Source organism: Idiotropiscis lumnitzeri, chromosome 8 (genome assembly GCF_059441095.1).
Source record: "Idiotropiscis lumnitzeri isolate Australia: NSW breed Sydney's pygmy pipehorse chromosome 8, RoL_Ilum_1.0, whole genome shotgun sequence".
NCBI classification, from domain to species: domain Eukaryota; kingdom Metazoa; phylum Chordata; class Actinopteri; order Syngnathiformes; family Syngnathidae; genus Idiotropiscis; species Idiotropiscis lumnitzeri.
In genome coordinates this window covers 3,830,964-3,849,151 of record NC_142398.1, presented here as the reverse complement: position 1 = coordinate 3,849,151, position 18,188 = coordinate 3,830,964, and the positions used below count along the sequence as shown (strand labels likewise).

Below are 18,188 nucleotides of genomic sequence, written 5' to 3'. Positions count from 1 at the left end.
CTGCTGTAGTCTGAATGTTAAATGAGTGCCTCATTCAGTTCAGCTCACAGACCCCTCTGGTGTATTGTAACAACTTCACGTAGAAACTCTTGGTAAAGATGGCTTGAGAGACACAAAAAATGGGAAAAAAAAACCATACACTAAGATTGGGTATTTACATCCAAACCGGGTTAGTGGTGTAGGAACGACAACAGTTTGCATACGTGTCTCTCACTTTTGAAAGGAGCAAGAGTAATGGGGCAATCGGTTGCCCTGCTGTTTCATGGCCAAGAAAGTATGAGTTCCAATGGGACAGCTTTCCTTGTATTGATTCATGATGTGACGGCTGACAAAAGCATCAGATGAAACCTGAAGAGTTTAGGGCAATCTGATTAGCAGCTCATATTCAGCAAAACGCTTCAGAACTCAATAGACAGATGGCACATCACAGTGTAATTGGGCAAACTGCCAAAGCAACCGAAGAGTTTTTCAAGGCAAAAAAGTGGCCAAGTCAGTCATTTGACCTGAGCCCAGCTGAGCATGCATTTCACGTGCTAAAGACAAAAATGAAAGGAAAACGCCCCAGGCAACAGTTAGCAGAAACTCAAAACAGTTGCAGTCGAGGCCTGGCAGAGCATCACCGGGGAGGAAATCTAGCGTCTGTTAATGTCGCTGACGTGTTGTAATTGACTTGGGGTATGTTGGTATGAACCAGATGAGAAGATAACCCCTGAAGCACAAGTGGCTGTGACTCAATTTGATATAACAGTTGTCAGGTCGGAAGGATAAACAGCATGCCATTGACGCCGCCTCTTCATGGACAACTTTGCAGCAAATGACACCTTTGCCAAGATAATGACACCTTACCGCTGAACGAACTGAATGCTGTACAAAAAACAGGATCATCCAGGCATACATTGAATGGAAAAAAATGCACATTAAGACAGACAAGCGTTCCCACCCACATTGACGCATATGGAAAATTTAAATTTGAAAAAGCTCATATGAAACTTTAACCCTTATTTGATACCCTACTTGATGCCCTAACCCGGGCTAGATACCTTAACTTTGAAACCGTAACTATTGTTTTAAAATCTAACCTAGGCTTAAAAACTTAATTTAAATCTTGAATCCTTAATTTGAAACCACATTCTAAGATGAAACACTAATTTGAAAAACTAACTCTGAGTTGAAAGTGAATTTGAAGGACTAACCTAAACTCGAAACCTTCACTTGAAACCTAACCCCATCTTGAAACCCAAATTAGAAACTCTGACATTTTGTTGATTGTGTTCCAGTGGTGAAGAGTGTGTTGAATAATTTTGGTGTGAGTATTGACATCCACCTGTCGAAGGGCAAAAAAAACCTCCTCTTTCTTTTGTTTGTTGCGAACCTTCTGATGCGGTTTCCACTTGGCCCCAAAAACGTGGACAGAGAAACAGATGCGCGGAGTAATAAATGCGCTGCGAAAAGGCCCGTCGGCACAACGAGAGCTAATGAAAGCACCACGAGAACGCCGCGTTGCAACTCGGCCAATTTCCGACACCGTTGCTATCCGGCCGAGCCGGAGAAGAAAACCTGCTGGGCAAATGGTAAACCTATGATATTTTTTTTTCCTCCTCCGTGCTGACTTTCTCAAACAACAGCTTCTTGGTCTGCTTCCATCATTGCAATCTGTCTTTCCGGCCGACTTCGCATACATTGGCGATCCGTGTCATCTCACACCCGGCCTAATCAGGCCAGTGAGTGAGTAAAGCGCCCGGCCCTGACGGATGCCTGCCCACAGACATGCCCCGTGGCCTTCGCACCACTTAGCGTCCGTCCGTCTCTAAATCACAAACCGCTACGCTCACGTCCCTCAGAATTAGCATCAGCTGGACCCCAGCGGCTCAAGAGTTTGCTCAATTTTGCCCTGGATTTAGGGTCCTGGCTAATGGAAATAGGACTTGCCAACCCTACTTTCAAACCCTATCCCTGCCTTGAAAAAATACTTTGAAAAATTATCCTTGGCATAAAACCCTCATTGATTGAAACCTGGCTTACCTGATTGACTTTGAAACTCAAAGTTCAATTTGAAACCACTAACTTGGCTTACCTAGTTTAACACACTAACACAAAAACTCAACTATCTTGGGACCATAACAATGTTCAGTAGGGAGTATTGGTATTGTCTTGAAATGCTTCTTCGACACCCTAAATCTGACGTGAAACCCTCATCCTAGCTTGAAAATCAACTCTGAAAATCTAAAAATGTTTTGAAACCCAAACCCTGGCTTGATTGTGTGTGCATACACAACGTCTATTTGGTCGCACAAAGTAATGGAAGTGGATTTCTTCCGTCGTATGCTCTGCTGCAGCGTGTTTATGATCATTCAAATCCGTTTGGCTTAAGTGTACAGATCTGCCTCCTGGCGGTGAATTAGCGGCCGACCAAATTTGGCGAGAAGGATGACGCTTGGTCAAAAACGCCGGAAGATGGGAGACGGCATTAGCGGCAACGGCAACAGCTGGAGCGGGAAGAAATCAGACGACATGATTGCTCAGCGTAAGCCAAACCCCAGGCTTTGTGTTGCCCCCGCCGCGCCTGAGCACGTTTTTTGGTTCAGCGGCGTTAGCCTTAACTCCGACGGGATAACACGCTGGCTGTAACATATCAGTCCAAAATGCCATTACTTCATTTGCGGCCACTCAAGCGCTTTCATTTGGCCATGAATTCCAAATCCGCCGAGTGGTTGCCCCCAACCTAAAAAACCCCAAAAATAAATAGAAATCCTTCCCTGAAAGTCTTGCCCTTTAAAACATTCTTTGTGCATCATAATCAAGATGCTGCTGCTATTGCATGCTGAAGTTCACCCATGGCTTGAGCTCCCTTTGGATTCAACAAGAAAAATAAAGGAAAAGTCTATTTAAAGGGAGACATTTGAACATTTTCATTCATCAATATCTAAAACACAGTTAACGCTTATGTCTAAATGTGTAAAACAGCCTATGAACAGACGTAAATCCACTTAATGCCATTTCCTGTCCCAATGGAAAAAAAGGTGTTTATTTGAGGTAGGCATTTTTATTTGAATGCTTTTATAATAAAAAGAAAAGGGCAAGTTAAGGGACAGTCGTGCTTCAACCACTTATATTCATTTTGCCGCCATCACCACATGTTTTGATTTAATTTGATGTGTTAATCCCCCTCCCCTTGGGCAGCCCCCAATTCCAAGCGCCAACACTCATCAGATTTCTGTGCATATCCGCACTCTCAATCTGCACGTAATGAGCATCGGAATTAGTGACTAAGTAAACAGGAAGTGAAATGGGAGCTAAAATGCAAGTAAGGCATCAAGACAGAAAAAAGCGATCTGGATACAGTTTATGACGCATGTTCCGGGTTGTAATCCTAATTGACAGCAGTCCTTGTGACAATGCCATTGCAGTGGGATTCATTAAACATCACCGGGGAGGAAATCTTCATAAAGCAAGACAGTCGTCTTCTTAAGAAAAGGGGGAAAAAACACAAAGCCGCTACTCCCCTGGCTTTTACGGCAAGTGCTTTACTTTTGTCAAAAAGCGGCAAGCAGTGGACCAAGCCTCTTCAACGCAATCCTCAATCTTGTCATCTCGGCAGCGTCGGCTCTTTTTCTTTTTTTGCTGCTAAATGCATTTGCATGTCGAAGATGAGCGCGCACTCCACCGATTGCATGCAAGCCGTGTCTCGGATGACAGGGCAAACTTCCGGGCCGCTTGTTTGATACAGTAAATAGCACGCATACTATGTTATGTGTTTGCTGAACAACAACAACAACAACAAGTCGATGACATGAGCAAAGTTGGAGGTCTTGTCCTGAATAGTCAATGGCCAGCAGCTATTGCTAAGCCGAGAGAAGCAGCAAAGCCTAATACTGAATGGTGACGAAGGTTGACTGAGTTGACTGATTGAATTCAAAACAACATTGTAGTGTAGTGGAATGCACTTTTCAAATAGCAAAGGCTACATTTTGGGGAGGAAAAAAAACATGGCTTCATTTCAGTCGGTCGGTCAGTTTTCTTTGTCATATGCATGTATATTTATATTAATTTGTGATGTTGTCGAAGTGAACACTTAGAAGACTGCAAGTCAAAGTATTAAGTATGTTAAATGACTACTATACCATTTTATATTCTATATGTTCATAGCAACATTCAAAATGACAAAAGTAATTTTAAAAACTAAACATTGTATTGCATGAATAAAACCATTTATCATGAAACATTTTCAATGCGGCTTTGTTCAAGTTGTATTTGAGTATGACACCCCTGCTGTCATGGTCCGTTCTTGTCATGCCTTGTCTTTTGTTATTGTTTGCTCAGCTGATGTGGGGGCGTTCCTTCCAGCACCTGTTCCTGTCTCGTCGTCATGGCTGGAGAGACGCGCCCACCGCCACGCACCTGTTCCCCATTGACATCACTGATTACCTCGCTATTTATACGCGCCGCGCTGACTCTCAGCGTCGGATTATTCCTTTGCTCACGTTCATGACCCAATTGTTCGTAGTTCTCGATCTCGTTTCTGGTTAATGACTCCACTCCCAGCCTTTGTCCTCCTCGGTCGCGTCCGCTCCTCGATTGGCTTTCCTTATCCTTTGGTGGTAAGCGATTTTCGTTCCGTTCTGTTCCTTGCCTTTTGCAAGCGATTTTGGTTTCGTCGTTATTTTCCTGGTGCGGATTTCCACCAGCGTTTTGTGTTGCACTTTTCGGTATCGCATGATTATGGTTATAGTTATAGTGTACATAAGAATTTTTGTTGTAATAATAAATACCCTTTATTAAGAACCCACTTCTCTGTGCCTGCGTTTGTGGAGTCCCTAAATTGCTTTTCCAGCGGCTCTGGAAAAGCACACCCTAACAGAATAATCCGACCATGGACTCTGCAGACACGGAGAAGATCTAAAAGGCTCTGGACAGCCAAGGGCGATTGGTGGAACAGCAGTCGACGGAGCTCGCGGACCTCCGCAACGCCGTCGGCCAGCTGGCTCACCGCTTCGAGTATCTCGACGCCCACCTGGGTAGTCTCTTGCCGCGCAGTGCCCCGGGTTTCGACCCGATGGTTGCCGCGGCCAGTACTCCCCTGCCTGTTTTACAGGGACGGGAGCCAAATTTACCTCACCCGCCCCGTTATGGAGGGGAGCCCGGTCTCTGTGGGCAATTCACCCATCAGTGCCGGTTAATTTTTGACCAGCAACCCCTCACGTATGCTCACGACAGCTCCAAGGTCGCTTTTATGATGAGTCTCTTGACTGGCCAAGCTTGCGCTTGGGCTATGGCCGTGAGTAACACCCGACCGGACCTCCGGTCTTCTTTTCCTGCGTTCCTGATGGAGTTCGAGTGGGTATTCCATCATCCGGTGCAGGGAAAGGAGGCGGGCGGTGAACTCCTCGACTGCACTCAGGGCAGCCGATCGGTCGCCGATTACTCAATCGTCTTCCGCATTCACGCGGCGAAAAGCGGCTTCAATGACTGTGCTCTAAGAACATTGTTCCGCCGTGGACTCAGCCCGGCCCTAAAGGACGAGCTCGCCGTTCGCGAGGATACGGCGTCCCTGGGGGAGCTCATCAGCCTGGCGATCCGCCTGGACAATCGCCTGCGAGAGAGACACCGGGAGAGAGGAGCAGAGCAGTCGTGCAGGGAGCCAGCGCACCCCCTGGTCCCAGCCTTTCATTCCACCGACGAACCGATGCAGCTGGGAGGGGGCCGGCTGGATACGGCGGAACGCCAGCGACGGTTCAAGTCGGGATCATGCATCTACTGCGGCTCACCGGGTCACCGGGTCTCGTCCTGCCCGACACGTCCCTCACGCTGGTCATCTCCACAGACGCCCGGAGAACTTTGTAAGTCAGCTGCTGACCACCTCGAAAACTCCGACCCCCGGGAGGAGAGCTCCGAACCCGAGGAACCGAAAAGACTTGAGGTGGACGGGGAGATAATAGGTCCTGGGGCCAGTATCCGTATACGAGCCCTTGTTGATTTGGGTGCGGACGATTGCTTTGTCGATCCCGGGTTGGTTGCAAAACTAGGTTGCGTGGTAAATGAACTGGAGAAGTCTAAGAGAGTGTGCGATCTCGACGGGCGGCTCCTGGCGGACATCAAATGGGTAACAGAACCATTAACCTTAAAGTTGTCGGGTAACCACGTAGAAAAACGGTCCTTCTTTGTCATGCCCTCTCGAGCAGCTCCGATCGTTCTTGGGCTACCCTGGTTGAGGTGTCATCAACCCGTTATCGATTGGGGCAGATTGGAGCTCACACTGTTACGCGCATTGCCTACGCTCGGCGGAGGAGCGACGGAGCACCCGGGCCGTGCCACCCGAGGTGATTTGCCTAGACAATGTTCCAGAAGTTTATCACGACCTCCGTGCCGTTTTCAGCAAGGATAGGGCTCAATCCTTACCTCCGCACCGGCCATACGATTGTGCCGTTGAGCTCCTACCAAATTCGACTCTCCCAGCCGCTCGCTTGTACAAGGTGTCCCAGCCCGAGCAAGCGGCTATGAGGGAGTATATTACCAACTCCCTCGCGGCGGGCTTGATTAGGCCCTCGAAGTCCCCGGTGGGATCGGGGTTTTTCTCTGTAGAAAAGAAAGATAAGACTTTACGTCCGTGCGTGGACTACAAGGGCTTAAATGACATTACTGTCAAGAACCGCTACCCGCTTCCATTGCTAGACTCTGCTTTCGCTCCGCTACAATCGGCTACAGTTTTTTCTAAGCTCGATTTACGCAGCGCGTATCATCTAGTTAGAATTCGTGAGGGGGATGAATGGAAGACTGCATTCAAGACACCCCTCGGGCATTTTGAATACCTGGTAATGCCGTTCGGGTTGACCAACTCTCCCGCAGTTTTTCAGAGTCTCATCAATGATGTATTACGCGACATGTTGAATGTCTGCTGTTTCATCTATCTGGATGACATATTAATTTTCTCGCGTTCCGTGGAGGAACACCAGCAATACGTCCGGGCCATTTTGCAACGTTTACTCAAGAACAGGCTTTATGTCAAGGCGGAGAAGTGTGAGTTCCACACTAACTCCGTGCAATTCTTAGGGTTCATCGTAGAGGAGGGGCAGATAAAGGCCGATCCGGCCAAAACCCGCGCGGTGATTGAATGGCCGACCCCCACAAATCGAAGGCAGCTACAGCGTTTCCTGGGTTTCGCGAACTTCTACCACCGCTTTGTTAAGGACTACAGTCGTCAAGCGTTACCTCTCACCCGTCTTACTTCCGTCAAGGCACGTTTTATTTGGGATCAAGGGGCGGAAACCGCGTTTCGCGGCCTCAAGCACGCTTTTACGAACCCGCCTGTACTGTGTCACCCTAACCCTGAGCTTCCGTTTGTTGTAGAGGTGGACGCATCCGATTCAGGAGTGGGGGCGGTGCTGTCCCAGCGTTCCCCAGTCGACCAGAGGCTCCATCCCTGCGCCTTTTTCTCCCGCCGCCTCAGTCCGGCCGAGGCCAACTACGATGTGGGGAACCGGGAACTGCTGGCCGTCATCGTCGCCCTTCAAGAGTGGAGACACTGGCTGGAGGGCGCCCTCGAACCATTCACCGTGTACACCGACCACTAGAACCTTTCCTACATCCGGACTGTCAAGCGACTCAACCCACGTCTTGCACGGTGGTCTTTGCTCCTCAGCCGTTTCAATTACACCCTGACTTATCGACCGGGGTCCAAGAACACTAAAACGGACGCCCTATCACGCATCCATGACCCTATCGAGGAGGGGCCGGCACCGGATAGCGTGGTACCGGACCACCGCCTGGTGGGATCTCTACGGTGGGAGATAGACAGCAGATCCAGGGCGCAGGATGAAGTCAACAACCCGTCCGGGTGTCCAGAGGGCCGATTGTTTGTGCCGGCCCAATTCCGCTCAGAGGTGCTGAAGTGGGGCCTCTCCTCCAGAGTGGCATGCCATACCGCCGTACCCTCGGGCTCATTGCCCAACGCTTCTGGTGGCCTGAGTTGGGGAAGGACGTCACGGACTTCGTCAAGGCCTGCACCGCCTGCGCCTCGAGTAAAGCTTCGCATCAGCCTTCAGCGGAATTCCTGCATCCCTTGCTGATACCTCCACGACCTTGGTCACACATCGCTTTGGACTTTGTCACGGGTTTGCCTGCCTCTAGGGGGAACTCCGTCATACTCACCGTCGTAGATCGCTTTTCCAAGTCAGCTCATTTCATCGCCCTGCCTAAGCTCCCGTCGGCCCTAGAGACTGCCAATCTGCTTGTGTTTCATGTTTTCAGGCTTCACGGGATACCCATGGACTTGGTGTCCGACCGTGGGCCTCAATTCGTGTCCCGGGTGTGATAGCGCTTCTGCCGGGCCCTGGGGGACACGTCCAGCCTATCCTCCGGCTACCACCCCCAGTCCAACGGACAATCAAAGAGGACGAACCAGGACCTGGAGGCTGCGCTGCGCTGCGTGTGCCTCGATCGTCCGTCCTCGTGGGCCGACCATCTGCCATGGGTGGGGTACGCGTACAACACGCTGGTCTCGTCCGCCACGGGGCGCTCCCCCTTCATGACCTCCTACGGCTACCAGCCTCCGCTTTTCCCATCCCAGGAGGGGGTGGTCAATGTTCCCTCCGTCCAGCTACACCTCAAGCGGGCACATCGCGTCTGGCGGGAGGCCAGGGCGGCCTTGTCCCGCACCACCGAACGCAATCGGCGGATTGCTGATCGTCGCAGATGCCCGGCCCCGGTCTACAAGGTTGGCGACAAGGTTTGGCTGTCCACCCGCGACCTCAACCTGGCGGGAACTTCCCGCAAACTGGGTCCACGCTTCGTGGGTCCGTTGGAGGTGGAGGCAGTCATCAACCCGGTTTCTGTCAAGCTCAAGCTTCCCCCCACCATGAAGATACATCCGGTGTTCCACGTGTCCCTGATCAAGCCGGTGTCACCATGTCCTCTGGTTCCTCCATCCACCCCACCTCCGCCTCCGAGAATCATTGAAGGTGGTCCTGTGTACACGGTGCGGGAGATCTTGGACTCTAGGCGCAGGGGCAGAGGGGTCCAGTACCTGGTCGACTGGGAAGGCTGTGGTCCGGAGGATCGACAATGGGTTCCCCGCTCCTGGATCGTGTGTCCATCTCTCGTCCGAGACTTTCACGCTACTCATCCTGGCAAGCCAGGTGGTCCGCCAGGAGGCGTCCGTTAAGGGGGTGTACTGTCATGGTCCGTTCTTGTCATGCCTTGTCTTTTGTTATTGTTTGCTCAGCTGATGTGGGGGCGTTCCTTCCAGCACCTGTTCCTGTCTCGTCGTCATGGCTGAAGAGACGCGCCCACCTGCCACGCACCTGTTCCCCATTGACATCACTGATTACCTCGCTATTTAAACGCGCCGCATTGACCACTCAGCGTCAGATTATTCCTTGGCTCACGTTCATGACCCAAGTGTTTGTAGTTCTCGATCTCGTTTCTGGTTAATGACTCCACTCTCAGCCTTTGTCCTTCTCGGTCGCGTCCGCTCCTCGATTGGCTTTCCTTATCCTTTGGTGGTAAGCGATTTTCGTTTCGTTCTGTTCCTTGCCTTTTGCAAGCGATTTTGGTTTCGTCGTTATTTTCCTGGTGCGGATTTCCACCAGCGTTTTGTGTTGCACTTTTTGGTATCGCGTGATTATAGTTATAGTTATAGTGTACATTAGAATTTTTGTTGTAACAATAAATACCCTTTATTAAGAACCCACTTCTCTGTGCCTGCGTTTGTGGAGTCCCTAAATTGCTTTTCCAGCGGCTCTGAAAAAAGCACACCCTAACACCTGCACTACACCATCAGTGACATATGTTGATTTGTATTCACAATTAATATCACATGTCATATTTTCATATATAGTAGATTCTATTGAATACTGCACACAGTATCGTGACAGATGGAAAATTATTGTCAAAAGTTGCTGATCATCTCATCCAGCAAGGCAGCACACACGCAATCACACCCCCCCAATCCAACCCCCACCCTGCCCCAAAACACACACACACACACACACACACACATCGACGCAGACGAGGAATTAGTAATGCAGTCAGGATGCTGGGTCACCTTGAGATGGTGATGAGGTGTCATTTGGGGGATGTCAGCACTTTTGTGGAGAGGTCGGAATGAGCTCATAAGAGACATTTGAAAACCATCTAATACGCCACCCGGGTTCACACACATAAAAGCACAATCATTCTCCAAAGAGAACTAGAAAAAAAATTATTAATTTCCTGGGGAGAGTGTTTGTGATGAATGCACTATAAAATCTGAAAAAATGGCTGACATTGATCGGTCAGGGATGCTTTGTTGTCGTTTGTCATTTCAACACTTGATTGAATCAAAATATTGAACCTATCGGGTAATAAATGAGAGGACAGAGAAATGTCACAAAAGTCCTTCTGTTTGGAGCTGGATGGAAAACTTTCTAGCGTCATTATGCAAGACCTGGGCAAATCTCGCGAGAGTTGTCATTTCCACACAAGTAAAACCCGAATTTCCACGGGAGGAAGAATATATTGGATGAGCCAGCATTAGCCAAAACACGGTATTCAACAGAGAAATTCATCAATCTCAAGGAGCCGCCGTGTTGTGCAATATCACCCGACACCCTCTGCTGTCGTCTGAAATTCACATCACAAATACCCCCGCAAATGTTGCAAAAGTCACATGACCAAAGCCAGAAAACAGCCTCGTGGACTCCATGAGTTGAGGTTATTTCATTTTTACCAACCACAATAGTTTTATATCAACTTCTGTAAAATTTGCCGGATTTATGGTAACCAGTGCAACTACTTAGGCTAATATAATTTGTCCCTGAGCAACTTTAGTTTCCTTTTACATTAGTCTCATTTCAACCTGTGGGACCTTTGGTGCATTTAATTTGTTTTTAATTTACTTACAAACTGTTACAAACTGGGATTTATGCAACCTTTGTGGTTTTCGCAGTCATCTAATTTCAAACTGCATAACTTTTGGAGGATATTTTGTTTTGTTTTCATCTGTGCAATTTTGGGGATATTTACGGTAGCCCATTTTAACTTACACAACTTTTGGGTCTTATTTCATTCAACCCGTGTATGTGTGTTTGAAAAGAAATAAATGAACTGCACTTATTTCTGGAGCATTTACAACAGTGGCATAACTTGTGCACCTTTTGGGGGCTTTACGGTCTTGTTCTGATACGTGGTAACGAGTCAAAATAGCAGCGCCACTGAAACAAACTACTGCAAAAGTGCAGCTTGCGCAAACATGGACTCTGTGGCAAGCTTTTAAAACAGATGACATTGCTTAAAAGAGTGAAAGTGGATCTCAATCGATCATTCTATATTCTGAGAAGTTTGAAGGCAAGCAAGCCAAGATCACGATGGCAGCCGTCACCTTCTTTAAGGTTTTAGCTGAGCTTCTTCAAAGAGCCCGGAAAAAAAATGTCACATTTGCGTTCAATATTTGATGAGGGACTTTTTACACGCGAGCGCCACTGGCAACTCATCTAAAACAGTTGCAGGAGGATCATCAAAGTCATCAGAGACACACACGGTCAAAAATGACAAAGAAAGAGCAGCCTCAACAAGGTTCTGGTAAGAGAAGGAAAAAAAACAAGTGATGAGCAGCAACCGCACTTGCACTCAGAGCAGTATGATTACAAGGGGGAGTGGGGGGGGGTTAACTTTTGTTTCCACTTGTTTGATAGGTGAAAATATTTCACACTAAAAACTGCTGAGTTGTTTCCTAACCCACTCGCTCGTTAGCTGTGGATATTGACCACATTGTGTTACTTTTACCGATGGTTGGGTAAAGTATTGTGACCCAGCAGATTGGGTTGAAGATTGGATTTGGGCGGACTGAATGGCTGAAGTCTATTTTGTATGCCAAAGCTGACGTAAATTGAATGTAACGTTTTTAGAAAACATGGTGGTGGCTGGATGGCTCGGATGATAGCTGGCTGACTTTGGGACATGCAGTTCAAACCCAAGGTTGAGTGAATGGTAACATCCTTTTTGCCATGAGCACAGTCCCAGAATGTTGTGTCAGAAAGGGCATCCGGTGTAAAAATTGTGCCAAACATGGCATGCGAGTGACATGCTGTGAAAACTCCTGGCAGCGGAAAGTTTCTTCTTCTTTTTGAAAATATAATTTGCATTATTTTCAACCACAGCTATACTGATAAACTGGTAACTTATTTCTTGGTAGCTTTCACTCTTCAGTATGGGTACTTTGTTTTAATCCCTTGTTGGTTCAAAAATGTTGACCCAACATGATGGGTATAAGTAACCCAGCATTGGCTAGGTCCCCTTTGGATCCAGCACTGGGTTAGCAGTTTGACCCAGTTCTTTCAACCTAGCCGTTTTCAGAGAGTGAATGACACGCGGAAGTTCCATCTATTCATGGTTTTATAAAATAAAAATGTTACGTATTTTAGGTTAAGTTATGTTAAGGGTTTTTTTTTTGTTTCGATATTTTTATTATTTAACTAAACAAGGTAAGTGAGGCACACCTGCAACACATTGCACGCTCTTACGTCATCATCAAAGTCTAGGCTAGTTCATATGACCTTGAAATAAAACCTCCAATTATTTTTCTTGCAAAAATCCAATGATTTTAATTGATTTTTTTCCTCATATTCTTCTAGAAAAGGCAAATGAAAATGAAATTCCAAACACATTTTGCCTTTTGTTCTTCGGGGATTTGCTTTATTTTGTCTGACACCAAATAAGCTATGTAACAATGTTTTGGAAACATTTGCTTGCAACTGCTACATTATTACATGATAAAAGAAAGTTTTCTCACACACACACACACACCCACCCCCCCACGCACACACACTTCTACAATTAAAAATACACCCCCCCCCACACACACACACACACCCCCGCGCACACACACACACACCTACAATAACAACAACAAGGTTTGGCCACAGAGGTGCTTTGGATTTTCCAGCACATTTCTCTCCACTTACTAGGAGGACATTGTGTGCCATTTATACAACACCCACAATGACACTCAACTGTGAAGCACGCCTGTATCCTGCATGCTCAGGGATTTGCAGTACATGCCAAAGCAGGAAGACACGTTTTCATGAACTTTTTTTAAGGAGTGGGGCAGGGTGGAGATTGGAAGGAAGGTAGGACAGTATGAAAGGTAGGAAAGAAAGAAGGACAGGTAGAAGTAAGAAGACAGGACAGGAGGGAATGAAGGAGAGAGAGAAGAATGAATGAATAATGAAGAAAGAAATGAAGGGAGGGAGAGGAAATAAGGATGAAGGAAGCAAGTATAGTGGTGGAGGGATGAACGATGCGAAGTAGGAAGGAAGGATGAAGGAACTAATGATGTATGAAAAGAAGGCAGAATTGGAAGAAATGACATGATGAGAAAAAGCAAGAAATAAGGATGGTATCAAATGGAGGTTGTTAAGAGGAAAGGAAGGCTGTATAAAAGGAAGTGTTGAAGGGAATAAGGAAGGAAGGAATGAAGGAAGTGAGGGAGGAAGGAAGCGCAAAAGGAAGGTTGGAAGAATATATGAAAGGACTAAAGATACCAATTTACTTCCTTACAAAAGGTATAAAGAAACATGTATTATAAGAGGTATGAACATGTAAGGGAGGAAGGGCAAAGGGATGTACAAAAGGAAAGAAAGAATAGAAAGAAATAAGGGAAGGATATTAAGAACTGACAGTAAGAAGAGACGATGGAAGGGCTGAAGAAATGAAGACAAGTGAAAGGGAGAATAGAAAGAAGGATGAAGGAATGGTTGGAAAGATGATATAAGTGTCACGTGAGGAGTAGGATTTTGGTCCCGGAAGCAGATAGCGTACGAAAGTTGAAAAGTTAAAGTCTTTATATAAAAGAATTCAATGTAAAAACAGATCAGAGCTGGATTCAGAAGACATGGACAAAAACCACCAAGCTCACTCACTTGACGGACTGGCAATGTGTCACTGAGTAACTCGAGCTTAAATACTGTTACGAGGACTATATGACATAGTTAAGGACCAAAGCGTAAAAGGACCATAGCCACTGCTTATCAACTGATACGTCAAGGGACAAACAGTCAGAACATTAAAGGCAAGTATGAAAGGATGGAAAGATGGAGTCAGGTATTAACAAGTTTGGATTTAAGGACGGAAGGAAGGCAAGAAGTATGTATGAAAGGAAAGAAGGTTAGAAGATAGGAAGGATTGAAACACGCCCACTTTGAATTTACAGGACGGGATGATGTCCACTAAATGCCATATTAATAAACGTGTCAGGTGAATGTCATCAAATGGAAACAATGTAAAGTGTGGCCTCTCACTACTTTTGGCCCAGCCTACTGCTTAAAAACTAAAGAATGAAAAAAGAAAGTCTAAAGCGGTCTTTACTGTACATGTGATGCGAGTTTCTGTGCACTCCCTTGAGTCTCCTTAGAACCAAAGCATCAAACTTTCACAACGTATGGGCCGGCATCAAGGCATTTTGCGGCCAATTTGATGTTCTTTCCTTTTTGCGGCATACATGGCGATGCAGGGAGTGGGGGTTGAGCTGCTGAACACGTCGCATCATTCATATTTCATCGCTGATAAATATGAATAAGAAGGACAAGCAAGCCAGAAAGGACACAGCGTCTTCCAGCAGAGTGCATCTGTGTGTGTCTTTGACTTTTTGAGGGCATTTGGTGGAGGTGAGAGAGTGTCGGAGATGAGAAGAAGTAGTATGAAAATAAAGTTGGGATGGAGCAGCGCCAGGTTTGGAGGTCTATTGACTGTTTAGCGGACGATCTCTGCGACCTTGGAGACAGTGGCCCACCAGATAAGATTGATGGGCTGCATCACCTTTGAGCAGCATTGCACTGCACCTGAAGGGATGTGGGGTTCACAATAAAGACAAACACCAACAGCTGGGCGTGTTTAAATAAGACTACCATGACAAACTCAAACAGAAGTTGGAGGTTTAACATAAGATTATTGAAAAAACCTAAAAGAAAATATACACAAAAAAAAAAGGTTACACAGCAGGTTCAAATTAGACCTGGGTTCAACCAGCCCAGGTAAAGTGAATATACTTTTTGACTTCTCTACCCGTCAATGACAGTGAATGAGTTCGGGGGAAAAAAATCACCATAAAAACCTCAAAAGTAGCACAGGTTACAATCGTAAATAACCTAATCCTCACATCTTAAAATAAGTTTAAGGCTAAATTCTATAAAAAGGTTTGCAGGTGCAAGTAAATCTAGCATAAAGCTACTAACCCAAGGTTGCTTCTGTAAAAAACAGACTACAATAAACAACCTCAAAGTTGCACAGGTTAACATGAAAGCACCCAAAATGCACTCAAAAATAATACCACAAAAAAAAAAAAACATGCAAGTTAATATGAGAGTAACACCTCCAAAGCGGCACGGTGACCGACTGACTAGCACGATGGCGTCACAGTGCAGAGTTCCTGGGTTCGATTCCGGCTCGGGCCTTCCTGTGTGGAGTTTGCATGTTCTCCCCATTCCCGCATGGGTTTCCTCCCACATTCCAAAATCATGCATGGCAGGTTGATTGGACACTCTAAATTGCCCCTGGGTATGAGTGTGAGCGCGAATGGTTGTTTGCACTGCAATTGGCTGGCAACCAGTTCAGGATGCCCCCCGACTCTTGTGAGGAGAAGCGGTAGAGATTATGGATGGATGGATGATTTCATACATTTGAGCAAAAGCAACTTGGATAATGGATGTATGGATTCATTTATTTACAGGGAATTGCAATTCATGCATTTCATTTAATTACCCTTGACCCTAATTAGTGAAGGAGAAATGTCACACTTTGTACATTGTAGCTTTATTAAAATATATATTGTACTGTAATGTATTGTTGGTTGGGATAAAGCACCACGGTGGTGTATTGGTTAGCACTATGGCCTGGCATTGCAGAGGTTCACACAGTTCAGAGGTGCAAAGTGCGATTCCGACTCCGGCCTTCCTGTTGGGCTTTGCATGTTCTCCTTCTGTGAGTTTTCTGTGGGTCTGTTTCCTCCCACGTTTCTTAAACATGCATGGTAAATTAATAGAACACTCTATATCAGGGGTCCTCATTCCTGTTCCTCAAGTGCCAGTGTTGTTGGAGAGTCTAGGGTGGACCTTTTTAACAGTTGTCCGGCCTTTTTTTCCATCTCTACCTCCTGCAAGTATGTGGTGTGATGCAGCAGGGAGAGATGGAAAACAGGCCTGACACCAGCCCTTAAGGAATAGGATTAAAGAGCCCTGCTCTAAATTCTCACTAGGTGTGGATGGGTGTTCATATTTGTGTACCCTGAAATTCATTTTATTATTTTTATTTTTTTTCAGGGGGTGGGGGGGTGGGTGAAACTAACCAAGGTGTATCAGTTGGCATTATCACCAATATGGATTGGTTGAAAACATTACAATTCCAGATTGGTGTTTTAACCAAAGGATCAGTCAGACATATAACTACCAGCTAGATTGGTCCAACATAACCACTTTTTGGTAACATTTAATCAATCCGTTTTTAGGGCGTACCTTGTTCTAACTATGCTACTACTGCGAGGGAAGGGAGGGGGATAAAGCTCCATTCCCGCCTGCTGGCTGCCTGCTGCCTGCTGTCAGCCGCCGTCTGCCTCTTGAGAGTTGAAATGACTTTAGCGTAGTTAAATGTCCGAAATATAACCAGTCGAGATTAGTGTGCGCATTCCTGCTCTTGTCCGCTTCAGCCTGTGCAAGTGGAGAATCGATCCGCATGGTATTTTTGATTTTGAGGAGGTGATCACATGAGCTCACGTTTGATGTCAATAAATCCAAACTATTGAGCAGAACGCTTTTCTACTTTCACAGGGTGAAGCGGAGAAGACTAGTAATGTGCATTTGCATTTTGGTGGCGATCGGTCGCCGTTTTAGACAACAGAACAATGCAAGCAGTATAACAAGGCTGCTGTGATGTAGACTGCTGAGACCAGAAAAAATAACAAGCCAAGCTTCAATAGGGGGCATGCAAATTTGTCATAAATCTAATCACAGAAAAAGCCTGTAAATCACAACAGAGTCTTTTGGAGGGGGCATTTGAGTACTGATGTCATTTTTACATGCAAACCTATTATATAAGTGTCAATGTTTCTTGACTCTGGGCACTAACCTTATCTTGAAGCCCTAAATTGAAACACTATCCTTGTCTTGAAACCCTAATTTGGAACCCTATCAAGTCTTGAAACTCTCATTTGAAAACCCTAAGGCTTCTTTATACCCACGTGGACGTCACTGCCGCAATGCCACGTGAAATTTGTCTTTATACTCGTGCCTGACAAGATGATGCATTTAATTGTATTGCAAAATCGATCAAGGCGGCTACTGCGTAGGTGGTATGTGTGTGTAGGCTTCTTTACACACGCACATACCAGCTATGCCTCCAGCAAGCTAGTTTGCTTCGCAGCAGTATCAGCAGCAACAAGCTGCGTGCTGCAGATCTTCTCCTCCGTGGTGACAGATAAATTACCCTTAAAGAACGTGACCGGTGAAAGCTCAGTGCGTCATCGCAGCATGTGACTAAACGGTCCAATCACGAGAGAGGATGCGTGATGCATTCTACGCGCAGCAACAATTTCTGACTTGTGCCCGGGATGTTTTGAAGGCATGTCGCAGACATGCTGCGTATTCACGTGGGTCCTCTTTAGCAACCGTAATCCTTGCTTCAAACCCGAATCAAGTCTTGAAATAAATACACCAGGGGTACCCAAGTAACGTCCTCGAGAGTCCGTATGCAGTCTGCTTTAGATGTATCCTCCTCCGACACCCAAAAAGATCAGGATTGTTATCTGGCTTGTGCAAATCTTGCCGATGAGCTGGACATTTGAATCAGGTGTGTTGGAGGAGGGAGACATCTAAAACCTTGATCAACACCATCTGGTGTCCAAAGTGCTTTACAAAGATTCACATTCACCCTTTAACACAAAAATGGATGGCTGCCACGCAAAGCGCTGCCAGGTCCACTGGGAAGTAAATCCGGATTCAGAGTCTTGCTCAAGGACACTTTGGCATGATCACAAGGGTTCAGGATTGAACCCACAACCTTCAGTTGCGGAGACACCCACTCCACCACTGAGTCATGCCGCCCCGTAAGATAATTGAAACATTAGATGAAAGCCTAACTCCGCCTTGAAAACCCCATCTGACAGAAACTTGTTAGTTGATTTTCTCAGTAGCGACTTCATGTTTAACATGAACGAGGCTGTCAGTTCT

At 46.3% G+C, this 18,188-nt stretch overlaps 1 protein-coding gene across 2 annotated transcripts in view; it reads right to left on the bottom strand.

Annotated features, from left to right (window-relative positions):
* Positions 1-18,188, bottom strand: part of grin2ab (glutamate receptor, ionotropic, N-methyl D-aspartate 2A, b) — a 150,238-nt gene that overhangs the window by 112,921 nt on the left and 19,129 nt on the right. The window lies entirely within an intron of this gene.